The sequence below is a fragment of the Dreissena polymorpha genome, chromosome 2 (genome assembly GCF_020536995.1).
Source record: "Dreissena polymorpha isolate Duluth1 chromosome 2, UMN_Dpol_1.0, whole genome shotgun sequence".
NCBI lineage: Eukaryota > Metazoa > Mollusca > Bivalvia > Myida > Dreissenidae > Dreissena > Dreissena polymorpha.
The window spans coordinates 98699188-98712726 of record NC_068356.1 but is presented as its reverse complement, the minus strand read 5'-3'; positions in this window follow the sequence as shown (position 1 = coordinate 98712726).

Sequence of the window (13539 nt, the reverse complement as noted above, 5' to 3'; positions counted from 1 at the left end):
AAACGGCCGAAAAAAAAGTTGCAAAAACAGTCGATTTTGATTTGTGTCAAGTTCTTTCTTGCATTGTACATGACATATCTTTTTTATTGCATACATCGATTCCGCTTAGAATGGCCTTTAAGAAAAGGTATGGTTATGGGGGTCTCTATGTGCAAAATGTTGCATTTATTTTCGCTCAAAGTTGTCGCATTTACATTGAATTATATAGGGAAATTATTTAGTGTATTATGACCTAAACGCAAAACCAGGCCTAGTCACAAAGGAGCTGTATTTACAGAAAATCATCATTTTTTTAGTGGGATATGACGCGTTTTGGCAAATTTCACGGAATAAATGCGTTTGTTTCACGAATTTAAGGAGCACCGTGAGTTTCTAAGAAGAAAATACGTTTTCAGAGGAAAATAAGAAAAAAAAACGTACAAAAACTCGTCTTGAGCATCTCAAATCGCAACAATTTGTACTGAAAGAGCTCATGAACACGTTTTAATAGTTGTTTACTTCTTTTTCTACATAGCTTGTAACAATATTCCAGTATTTTGACCGATTGTAATTATTTAGGGTAATCGTGTTTTACGCCTGAACGCCCGTTATAAATCAAAGCTCCGAACGCGAAAGCCACATGGCTTATCAGGCGTTATAATAAAATGCATTTTCAAGCATTTCTACGTGAAAGAACGGTCTGAAAATTGGCATGCACATAGAAAATAGGTTTATAATTATCGAGAAGTGCTTATTTTTCGCGATGTTAACAGTAAACGTTGTCTTATAGGTTACAATACACTAAATGATCGCTTCATGTAGGGCTGTACTCTCTAAAAAAATATCATAGTTGACAGGAAGGCATGTTTTACACTTTTTACCATTATTCGGGTGTTATCTTGCGGTGATAATGGTAGGGCATGAATAGGTGTTCACTACTGAATCCCTGAAATATGATACACGTGAAGACTATCGTAAACCATTGCACTAGAAAAGGTTACATTCCACTAAGAAACGGCCGAAAAAAAAGTTGCAAAAACAGTCGATTTTGATTTGTGTCAAGTTCTTTCTTGCATTGTACATGACATATCTTTTTTATTGCATACATCGATTCCGCTTAGAATGGCCTTTAAGAAAAGGTATGGTTATGGGGGTCTCTATGTGCAAAATGTTGCATTTATTTTCGCTCAAAGTTGTCGCATTTACATTGAATTATATAGGGAAATTATTTAGTGTATTATGACCTGCAATTGTTTTATAACGATAAAAGCCGTTACCCAGAAAAAGTATCCGAATGTACAATAATCGATTCAAACAGGCGCTTTTATTGAAAATAGCATACTAGATGCAATAAAAGCGTCTGTTTACTGGGATGCGTTTTGTTTATATGTTGTCATGAATATATGGAAGTGTATCTAGGTAAACATTACATCATTCGTGGTGAATATTTACATTATGACTGATGCTTATTCTAATATGTTTTATGACAATTCCAACCTGCTTGTTGTCTAATCGTTTATACTTGATGATTGCTGCAACATTACATCATTCATGATAAAAATTTACATTATGCGTGATGTTTTTTCTAACATGCTTCATGAGAGTTCCAACATGCTTGTTCTCTATCGGTTATACTTGATGATTGTTGCAACATGCTTGGTGACTATCAAAATTATTACAACGCTATGCGGACTAGATTTCACAGTTAAATAAAGAGTCTGACCATATAATTGACGAAGACATACATGCGTTTTCAATCTGACATAATTCGTCGCTCATTGTGCATGTATTTGTAAAGCGTCTGTACTTTCAGTTTCTATTAGGACCAGAACAGAACAGAACATATGTTTTATTTTGACTTGCACAATGTACATCGTCAGTATGGCAAAAAACAAATCATGATTTAGATTCATGTCATGTTACTCATATAATACATAGTTTTAGTACAGACGGTATACAATAAAGTACATTACTTCATATAATATATTATTTCAGCACATACGGTGTGTAGCAAAGTACATACGGTATACCTGGTCTTTACTATAAAAATATAACATTTGAATATTTTAATCAAATAAATTGTGTTAGTTCAGAATTTTTAAGTTTCATTATTTAAGAGGATGAACTTACATTTAACAATGTGTTTCTTTTATTTAATGCGTATTTAATAAAAATAGAAATTTTAATTAATTTGGTCTTGTTATCAATGCCCAACATTTCCGAAAATTTAAACATCGATGGGCGTTGGTAATAGTACTTTGGTACATATTTTTTGCGAATCTCATCTAAGAATGGACATATAAGCATGAAATGATATTCATCTTCAATATCTTGTGAATTACAAAATAAACAGTAACGCTTATCCCTATCAATTCTATTTCTACCATATCTACCCGTTTGTATTCTTAGGGGGTGGACCGACAGTCTTAGTCTACAAAAGAACATTCTAAGGCTGCTTGGTAGTAAATCTAGGTATGATTCGTAGTTGAAAATGTTTTTAAAGAGGACATAATTAGTAAGAACATGGTTTGTCTGCATGTTCTGGGACCATTCCTGAATGAAATTGTCTATGACACGTTGTTTGAAAATGATGATAAAAGATTTAAAATCGACATTGTCAGCATCTTCGAAGATCGAAGAGAAACCATAATTATTCAGCAATAACTTTACATTAGAAACCCAATTTGTAAAACCATTGTTACAATCTTCCTTGGCTTGCTCATAAACCTTTTTAATAATAATATTATCCGTATGTATAATTTTACTCCAGTATTTAATAATTTTTAGATACCTAGAAATGAACAGAGGGTACCGACCTAATTCCCCATATACGCCCGCATAAGATGTATTAGTTTTAAGTTTAAAATACGTTTGCAAAATTTAAGGTGAATTCTCTCTAGTTCTTTTGATTGTTTAAATCCCCATACCTCTGCTGAATAGTTAAGTATAGAACCAACAAATGAATCAAAGAGTTGGCACAATATCTTTGGCATCAGTTCGTACTTTTTACAATGTTGCAGTAGTATATTCAATGCCTTAATAGCTTTACCTGCTAGATATTCTTGATTCAGCTTATAATTCCCAGTGTAGTTGAAAACAGTACCAAGATAATTAAAATCGTCTACAACCAATTCTTTCCCATCGAAGCTCCATTTTTCATTTGCTAACAGTCTGCCCCTCTTTCTGAAAACCATAATTTTTGTTTTGTCTGTGTTTGTGTTTACAATAAGTCCCCATGTTTTACAATATGAGTGCAAAAGATTTATATTGGTTTGTAATTCCTCAGGCGATTTCGCAAAAATTGCCATATCATCTGCAAAAAGTAAAAAGTAAAAGCATTAACACAATATCGTCTATTAATACACCAGAATTAGGTTCATTTTGTAAATAAAGTTCAAGGTCATTAACAAAGAATGAAAACAAAATCGACGAGAGTACCTCACCTTGCCTCAGGCCAACTGCATATTCAAAAAAATCGGAATAGGTGCTACATGATTTTACACAAGATTTTACTTTCTGATACATATCTCGTAAGATTCTTAACAATTTACCTTGAATTCCGGATTTGTACATTTTTAACCAAACGGCATTCCGGTAGATTGAGTCAAAGCATTTAAACATATCGACAAAAATAACATAAAGACGTTTATTTTGGTTAAGATATTTTTGAATGACCGACAAGAGTATAAAAACGGCATCAACTGTTGATCTTCCCTTCCGAAATCCGAACTGAGCGTCCGAAATACTATTATTTTCGTTACAAAAAGATTCAACGCGCTTGTTTATTACAGTTGTAAATAATTTAGCCAAACAGCTTACAAGTGTTACACCTCGGTAGTTACTAGCATTTTCCGTATCCCCCTTTTTTATGTATAGGTACAATTACCCCCTCGGTCCACTTATCGGGAAAATACCCAGAGTTTGAAATAGCATTAAATATATCACACAAATGTGATCCTATGATATCAACGCTTTCCATAAAATACTCGTTAAGCAAATTATCATATCCACATGATTTGCGCGATTTCAAAAACATAACGGCATTTACAATTTCGTCAGTGGTGATTGGTTTATCAAGTTCCGGAAACGGGACATCACAGTTATTAAAATCATTTGTGCGACAAAATTGCTCAGCCTCGTCATTTGAGCATTGCGAAATATCATTACTTAGTGTAGAGAAATATTTAAAGAAATCATCATTAGAAATGTTGTTACTCTTTCTACTCTTATTGTTTTTAAAATGCTTCCAAAACTCTCGAGGTTTAGCGTGCTTTAATTTCTCTAACTCGCAAAGCTTATTATTTTCAAACAACCGTTTCTTTTTATTTATTAAAGATTTATAATTTGCTTTTTGTACGCAAAGTAAATGCCTACTCTCTGTTGTTTTGCAGAAATTAAAATTTCGCAGCGCTTGTAAATATATATTTTTAGCTTGAACACATTCATTATCGAACCAGTCAGCATGCTTAACATGTGCTGCATCATTATAAGAAACATTCTTATGCGAGGAATGGTTTAAAAACAACGGATCGGCTACTTCACGTATAATTATTGTAAAAGAGTTATGCAGGGTATTTATATACTCCCTGTTTTGTAGATTACTACTATGACTACATGTCAAGTTATTAAGTTCGGTTAGTCGACTAATAATAGCACTTCTGAATTTATCCCGTTTAGATACATCCCATTGTCTTTTTAACATAATTTTCACTTATCCCTTCCGGATAATCAAAATTGGCATGTAGCGAAAAACTAATTGGTGTATGGTCGCTATAAACGTTAAGATCTTCAACCGTAAAACTATTGATTCGTGAAAAATTGCTTTCTTTTGTGAGCAGATAATCAATTAGCGACGCGCCTTGTTGCGTTATAAATGTAAACTTGTCAGTGTCGGGCAATCTACCGTTAAGAATGCGTAAATTGACAAAGATCAATAAGTTTAACACCATGACTGTTTACAATATTATATCGGGTGAGCCCCGGTACAGTGGTTCATCTGGAATATAATCGTAATCATCAATGCAATCAGTCATTCTATCATGCATAATATAATCACATTTAGAGCCTACACGACTATTAAAATCTCCAACTATATAAACATATCCCAATGAGTCGTATAAATTAATATCTGATTCTAAAACGTCAAATATATCAACATTAAAAATATTGTACGCTGGGGAATCTTCACCCCATACGTAAACACCACAAACATAAGCATCTTTGTCCATATGAAAAACATTTTTTATCCAATTTAATCCATATAACAGTGTCCAAATAGTTACGAATAATTTCAACACCATTAGAAATAGAATCTTTTATATACATAACAGTTCCACCACTCGCGCGCTTCGCGTTTCGATGCTAGAATTTTCTGTAAAAATTAAAAGATTTATAGCCGGGTATATCAACAACACTAGAGTCAGAAGTCCACGTTTCGTATAGAAAAATTATGTCATGTTTAGCAACAATATTATAATATGTCCATTTTAAATGTTATTTCTAAAATCCTTGAAAAGGTAGTTTATGACCAGGTTGAATCTTATTTTAAAGATAATAAATTATTGTATAAATTTCAGTCAGGTTTTAGAAGTGGCTTCTCCACAGATACTTGTTTAATTCACCTAAAAGATTTTATCAGGTATGAAAATGATAAAGGTAATATTGTTGGCATGGTTATGTTAGATTTACAGAAGGCGTTTGATACAGTCGACCACTCGATTCTTCTCATGAAGCTTCGTGCATCCGGTCTTAGTGATAGCGTTTTAAACTGGTTCAAATCATACTTGTCGGATAGAAACCAGCTTGTTGATGTCTCCGGTACCTTTTCTTCTAAGGCCAGTATAACCTGTGGTGTACCCCAAGGCTCAATCCTTGGACCCCTTCTTTTTCTAATTTACGTGAATGATATGTCGGCTGTTGTTAAAAATAAATTGTTATTATATGCTGATGATTCTGGAATCCTTGTTTCTGGTAAAAGTGTACTTGATGTTGAAAAGGCACTAACAGATGATATGAACTTGGTTAGCCAATGGTTGATCGACAATAAGTTGTCGTTGCACTTAGGTAAAACTGAGTCAATTGTGTTTGGGTCCAAGCAAAAACTTAGGTCACAATCTAGCATTGATATATCTTGTAATGGTACACCCATTGCTTCTACATCATCCGTTAAGTATCTTGGAATTACCCTTGACCAAAACCTTTCTTTCTGCTCAATGGCTGAGTCTCTTTTGAAAAAGGCCAATTCTAGGTTAAAATTCCTTAATCGTAAGAAAGATTTCCTTACTTTGCATACGAAGAAACTTCTTGTAATGTCACTGATTCAGTGTCATTATGATTATGCTTGTTCTGTTTGGTATAATAGTATAACTCAGTCTTTAAGAAATAAGTTACAAACCTGTCAAAATAAGTTAATTAGGTTTGTTCTTGACCTTGATTCTAGAGTTCATATTGACCAATCTCACTTTAAATCCCTCAACTGGTTACCAGTTCACATGAGAGTAAATCAAATAATGTTATGTCATGTCTTCAAAATAAGAAATGGCCTTTTTCCAGATTACTTGAGTGAACACTTTGTTTCCCAAGATTCTATGCATAATTACAGCACTAGGCTTAGTAAAAAGGGTGGGTATTGTTTACCCAAGGTCAAATGTCATGGTTCCAAATCCTTTTCTTTTAACAGTATTAAACTCTGAAACTCTTTACCTGAGTCACTCACAGAGGTCAACAGGTTAGAAGGCTTTAAAGGGATCTTTTCACGCTTTGGTAAATTGACAAAATTTAAAAAAGTTGTTTCAGATTCGCAAATTTTCGTTTTAGTTATGATAATTGTGAGGAAACAGTAATACTGAACATTAACCATGGTCTAATATAGCCATTATATGCATCTTTTGACGATTTTAAAACCTAAAAATTATAAAGCGTTGCAACGCGAAACGATTGAATAATTTGGAGAGTTCTGTTTTTATCGTTAAATTTTGTGAAACTACGAAGATTGCTTATATAAGGTATAAAATACGTCTAGTACGTGTACTTGGCGGAATAGCTCAGTAGGCTAGAGCGTTTTTACTTCAGGACTCTGGCAGGACTCCAGGGGTCACTGGTTCGAAACCTGTTCCGGGCAATGTTCTTTTCCTTTTTTTAATTTTATTCTTGATTTTTTACTGGAGCTTTTACGATCCAATGTTTACATTTATCGATATAAAGCATTTAATGAATAAGTTAAAAAAAATGCCAAAATCTGTGAAAAGGCCCCTTTAAGGTTGCCATTAAAAGTCATTTAATGAATAATATTTAATTTTTTATATATGTGTATCTTTTCACTTTTAATAAGCAGATATTAACTTCGTCTTAGGTTTTTATTTTTAATAATTATTAGTTCATACTTCATAACATACATTTTAGCAATATATTTAATTTAGAGAATTCATGATACCTCATATCATCAAATTACAACTGTCAAAATATCTATGTGTTGCAATAATTGATAACATTATCAATTGATCTTAGTTTCCAGCTCCTGTCATATTTTCTGAGCACAACTGTGATAATTAGTTTGATCTCTTTTGAACGGTGATATATATTTTTTATTTCATTAAATAATTATTTTACTATGAACATAGTTATGTTTAAGGTCAACATAGTTATGTTTAAGGTCTGCCTCTTTTTGTCTTTTTTTTTTATTCAATATCATACATACAATGTAAACATGTATATGATCATACAACATAGTGATTGTACAAAGCAATAAAGTTCAGACATGTTATACAAGATATGCTAATATATATATTTTTTTAGAAGAGAATAGAAAAGAACAACAGAGGAATAGTTATGAAAAATGATGAGTTGTATAAAGTCGGAAGAAAACATACTGGACTTGTGTGTTTTGTTTTATATTCACAATGATCTTGTCAGATTGAAAAAAATAAACAAAACTATTTTAGAAAGATAAACTAACATTAGAGTGAAATGTATAAAAGTGGACAAAACATTATGAGAATTTAATCCGATTCCATTTTTGTTCAAAGATTTGTAATGTGTCATTACTGAGGGCTATTTCTTTCTCAATCTGGATTTTAAGTTTAAGACTATGGACAAAACAATTAAAATTTGGTACTTGTTTTTTGTACTTCATGTTTAAAAAAAATAAACAAAACTATTTTAGAAAGATAAACTAACATTAGAGTGAAATGTATAAAAGTGGACAAAACATTATGAGAATTTAATCCGATTCCATTTTTGTTCAAAGATTTGTAATGTGTCATTACTGAGGGCTATTTCTTTCTCAATCTGGATTTTAAGTTTAAGACTATGGACAAAACAATTAAAATTTGGTACTTGTTTTTTGTACTTCATGTTTAAAAAAAATAAACAAAACTATTTTAGAAAGATAAACTAACATTAGAGTGAAATGTATAAAAGTGGACAAAACATTATGAGAATTTAATCCGATTCCATTTTTGTTCAAAGATTTGTAATGTGTCATTACTGAGGGCTTGTTTTTTGTACTTCATGTTTAAGATAAAATATTTCATCAATATTACCATAAAATTCACAATATTATTACCGTCTATTGATTTCAATGAGTTAATTCCGAAACTTACATTTAAGAAAGATAGTTTAACGTTTAGTTGCTGTTGTTCAAGAAATGATATTAATTGATTCCAAATAGGCTGGATGTGTTTGCACTCCCAAAAAAGATGTTCTATAGTTTCAATGTTTTCACTGCAGAAGTCACACAGATTTGAGTTAGCTAATTTGCATTTAAAGAGATATTTATTTGTAGCTATAATTCTATGGATGTATTTATATTGAAAATTTCTCAGTTTGCTTTCAATGGTTGCTTTATATGGCATGGTAAATATGTGTTTCCAATTAAGTTCATTTTCTACAAAAAGGTCTTGCCATTTATTTTGGATTTTGGAGTTTTCTGTAGGGTTTTTAATTTGTAGTGTGTAAAATATTTTATTTGTTTTGTTTTTTCTTCCAAGTATGCTTTCTACAAATGTTGTTTGAGTACATGGTGTATTATTTGTATTGATTTCAGATTTAATATGTATGGGTATGCTTTTGATTAGTGTGTAGTACTTCAGATAATTATTTGAAGGTATTCCGTATATGTAGCATATATTATCAAAAGAGTAGAAATCCTTAATTCTGTAGTCATATAATAGGTCGTCATATTTAATGCTTCGTTCAAACCAATCTTTATAGAAAAACGTCTTATTGTTTGAAGTTATGTCTTTATTGTTCCATAAAATTGTTTTACTGCTGGTTTGGGTTTCTAAGTTGTGAGTGACATCACTCCACGCTGATAGAACATCAGACAGAAATATTTTTCGTTTGCAATTTCATGTAAGATAGTATTGCTGATGTGACATTCAAAGAGTAAGGAGTCACCATATTTTTTAAGGATTTTCTGGTAGAATAATTTCCATTTACTCGTATTGGTATTATCTAGGTATCTTTTAACCCAGCTGCATTTGATTGCATTCAAAAATGAGTCAATGTTCGTTAATTGGATACCTCCATTTTCTACAGATTGAATTAACTGAGTTCTTTTTATTTTATCAGGCTTACCGTCCCATATGAAATTAAATATTGCTGATTTTATATCGTTAATTACATCGTTTGGTGGATTTGGGAGAACTGTTAATACATATATTAATTTAGGAAGTGCAAACGTTTTCAATACTGTGTTTTTTCCGATTAGTGTAAGTTTACGATGATGCCATGATTTTAAGCAGTTTTTAAAATTCTGTAATTTAGGTAGTATGTTTTTAAGAACTGTATCCTTTTCATTATTTGTGAAAGTAATGCCTAACGTTGTGGCTTCATCGGATGTCCAATAAAATTTCATTTCTTTTTTATATTGAACACTACTTTGTTTTAATTTACCTACTCGTAGCACAGTACATTTACTTTTGTTTAGTTTAAGACCCGATGTCATTCCGTAAAGGGTTAGCGACTCTATTAGGTTATGGAAAGAATCGTAATTGTCGTTTAAAAAATAAGTTGCATCGTCAGCAAACAGGGATTGTTTGATTTCTTCGTCAGGTTCTAGTGATATGCCTTTTATGTGTTTATTTGATTGGATTTGATGTGATAGATACTCGATGCAAATAATAAATAGCGATGATGAGAGTGGACATCCTTGTCGAACCCCTCGTTCGATGTTAAAACTGTTTGAAAAGAAGCCATTGTTAATGATTATACTGTTAATATCGGTATAGAATAGTTTGACCCATTGAATGAGACTTTCACCAAAGTTCATATTTTCTAAGCAAGAGAACATAAATTAATGATCAAGCGAATCGAATGCCTTTTCAAAGTCTGCAAAGAATATTAGACCAGGATTATTTGAATTGTTGAAATAGTTTATGCATTCTTGGATAAGACGAACGTTTTCACCAATGTAACGTCCTTTTATAAAACCAGATTGAGATTTTGAAATGATTGATGGTAATATTTTTTTAATTCTGTTTGCTATACTTTTAGTTGCAATTTTATAATCATTGTTTAGTTAACTAATCGGGTGCCAGTTTGATAAGGACTCTAAGTTTTTTCCAGGTTTTGGAATAAGCGATATAATACCTTGTTTTTGTAGCGTAGTTAAGTTTTCGTTGTTAAATGAATAGTTAAGTGAATTAATTAGATGTGTTTTTATCTCATTCCAGAATATTTTATAAAACTCGATTGTGATGCCATCAGATCCTGGGCTTTTGTTATTTTGCATTTCTTTTAGGGCTAATCCACATTCATATTCATTAAGCAATCCGTCGCACAGTTGTTTTTCCTCTTGGTTTAAAGCGTGATGTGTATTTTTAAAAAGGGTGTTATTTTCAACATTTTTTCGTTTATAGAGGGTTTCGAAAAATAAACGTTGTTCTTCTAGTATTTCAGTTCTGTTTGTTATATCTTTGCCATTGACTACTAATTTGTGTACAGTTTTTTGTTCACTTCTACGTTTTTCAATGTTTGCGAAATATTTTGTATTTTTTTCATTGTGTTCAACATGCTGTGCACGCGCTCTTAGTATTATTCCATTGAGATGTGTATGATAGATTCCATCTAATATTTGTTTTTTTAAGGTTATTTCATTTTCAATGTCGGTGGTATCATTTGTGTTTGTTTGATGCAATTGTTTTTCAAGTGTTTCAATGGTTTTGATGGCCTCTTTTTGTCATGCCACCAATAATAAGGACCACAATGGAAATAAGGGCTTGCTCTTTTTTGTGTTATCCTTGGTTTGGTGAGCATGTCATAGTTTATTGTACATGATATAGTTTTTAATAATTGCTTATTATTTTATTCTATGTTATGTTGTGAACTGTGTATATGCCTCCTATGCCGAAATAAATCTATCTATCTATCTATCTATCTATCTATCTATCTATTAATAAAATCAACGCTGTCTCGTTTCAAAGCAGTAAGTCCATGTACGTTCCATGATAGTACGCGCAGCTCATCCCCGACGCACTCCTAGTCCCGAACTGGTTTCCCGTCGACAAACAGTGTGTCGTACGCAATCCATGCCTTTTTACCTTGGCTGCGGGCTTCCTTCATTCGTGGCACCAACTTTCTGCGTTTGTCGGACACTTCCTTTGGGAACTGCTCGTTCACGTAGAACGGGGTACCCTTGAGCTCGCTCCCCTGGTGTCGTACAAGCTCTCTCTCTCCTTAAACAGAGTAAACTTTGCCACAATACTCCTGGGTCTACTTTCACCTTCACGCTTAGGTCCCTTTCTGCGCACTCTCTCCAATATTTGGTCACAGTGACCAATTTCTGGTCACAAGTGGAACGCCGCGGCTGTATAAAGTGACCAAATTTGGGTCTAAAAAAGTAAGATTAACATTAACAATAGTATCTTGGGAGGCGGAAAACTACAACGGGCGAGGCATGGTATGGTATTGCGCAAGGGGGGGGGGTTAGAGGGTTAGGGTTAGGGTTTGGGTTAGTGTTAGGGGTCGGGTTAGGGTTTGGGTTAGCCTTAACCCAACCCTAACCCTAACCCGACCCCTAATCCTCACCCTTACCCTAACCTTTTTTGGGGGTTATCACCCCTGACCATGCCTCGCCCGTTGTAGTTTTCCGCCTCCCTAGTAACTTTGGTATTGAACCATTGAATTTTGAGACATAAGTAATAGCTTATACTAAGTTCTTTTAAATATGGAGTAATTGAACTTTTAAATCTAACTTTAACTACCGTATTACGTTTAGAGGAGCATCATTGAATTTTTGACATCCATTGTTTTCTATTATTTGACTACGCTACTTTGTCAAGACTGTTAAATCCGATGAATATTAAGTTTTATTGAATGTATCGGAAGTATGCATTTTGTTTATCAGTACCCAGTTATAACCGTTTATTGTGAATAAACCCGTTGAACATTTCGTATCGGAATTGCGTTGTGAATTTATAGTACCACGGAACGCACAATACTACAAAAACGAAAGAAGAGCTAAATGTCTAAAAAAAACTTAATTAATTAATTGCGGAAATTATTTGTGGATGCGGTGCCGTTTGATAAAAAATACACGGTTGACTAGAAGCCGATTCTTATCATCCGGGGATGACTAGAATCCGATTCATGTCACCCTGGGGTGACATAAACTTGATAAAGCCGATTGTAGTCACAAAGGGTGACTACCGTCGGCTTGAAGTCACCGCAGGGTGACATGAATCGGCTTTTAGTCACCCCCGGTTGACTTGTGGGCCTTTTCAGGTCGACAATGACACAATGAGCTCTAATTACATACATTCAATAACTGATACATGGGTTTCGCTGTTTTGATATATTCTGTTCAAAAAATTTGATACCTCACTGTCAATGGAAAACATCTTTTGTGTACATCATTGATTGGTTGTGAAATCATAATTTTTTTCTTCCTTTTTTACCAGTAAACAATCTAGTTTATATCAATGTGGTACGTCGGCATTATTATTTATAAATCCGCAGTGAAATCTTTGTTTGATATATTATACATATGCCATTATTATTTGTGACCGGGTCGACTTTCTCCCGATTTGTTTAGTGTTTTATAACCCGTACTTATTATTTTAACATGATATTTTTGTGAGTGTAGTCACATGATCAAATCGGAGGGAAAAGCTGGCAGCCATTTGCATGTTCTCTAAAAAAAAAATGATTCCAAGTTCACTCTAGTGGTCAGTATTGGTTCTTGTGTTTGGATTTTATTGTATGTAATTGAAAACGGTTGCAATGCATTGTTTTCTTTGTATTTCGTTTGAGATTTGAACCATAGGCCCTCGATGTCAATGACAATGTTTTGTTAAGGTTCATGTTAACAGTAGCTAAAGAAACTTCAGCGTACAGTTTATATTGTATTGACAGACCTGTACGCTGAAGCTAACCCCGTATCGAAAGTCAACCAGAGTCGTAACATATTTATGTCACGCTATAAATCAAAGAATGCTCATTTTCTTGCAGTGATTTTTTTTGCTCAAATTTACAGCCGAATTTCGGCTGCTTCCCAATCGCAAAAATACACGTTTTTTCCCAAAATTCTGACCAAAATTTCCCAAAAAAAGCCCAACTTCC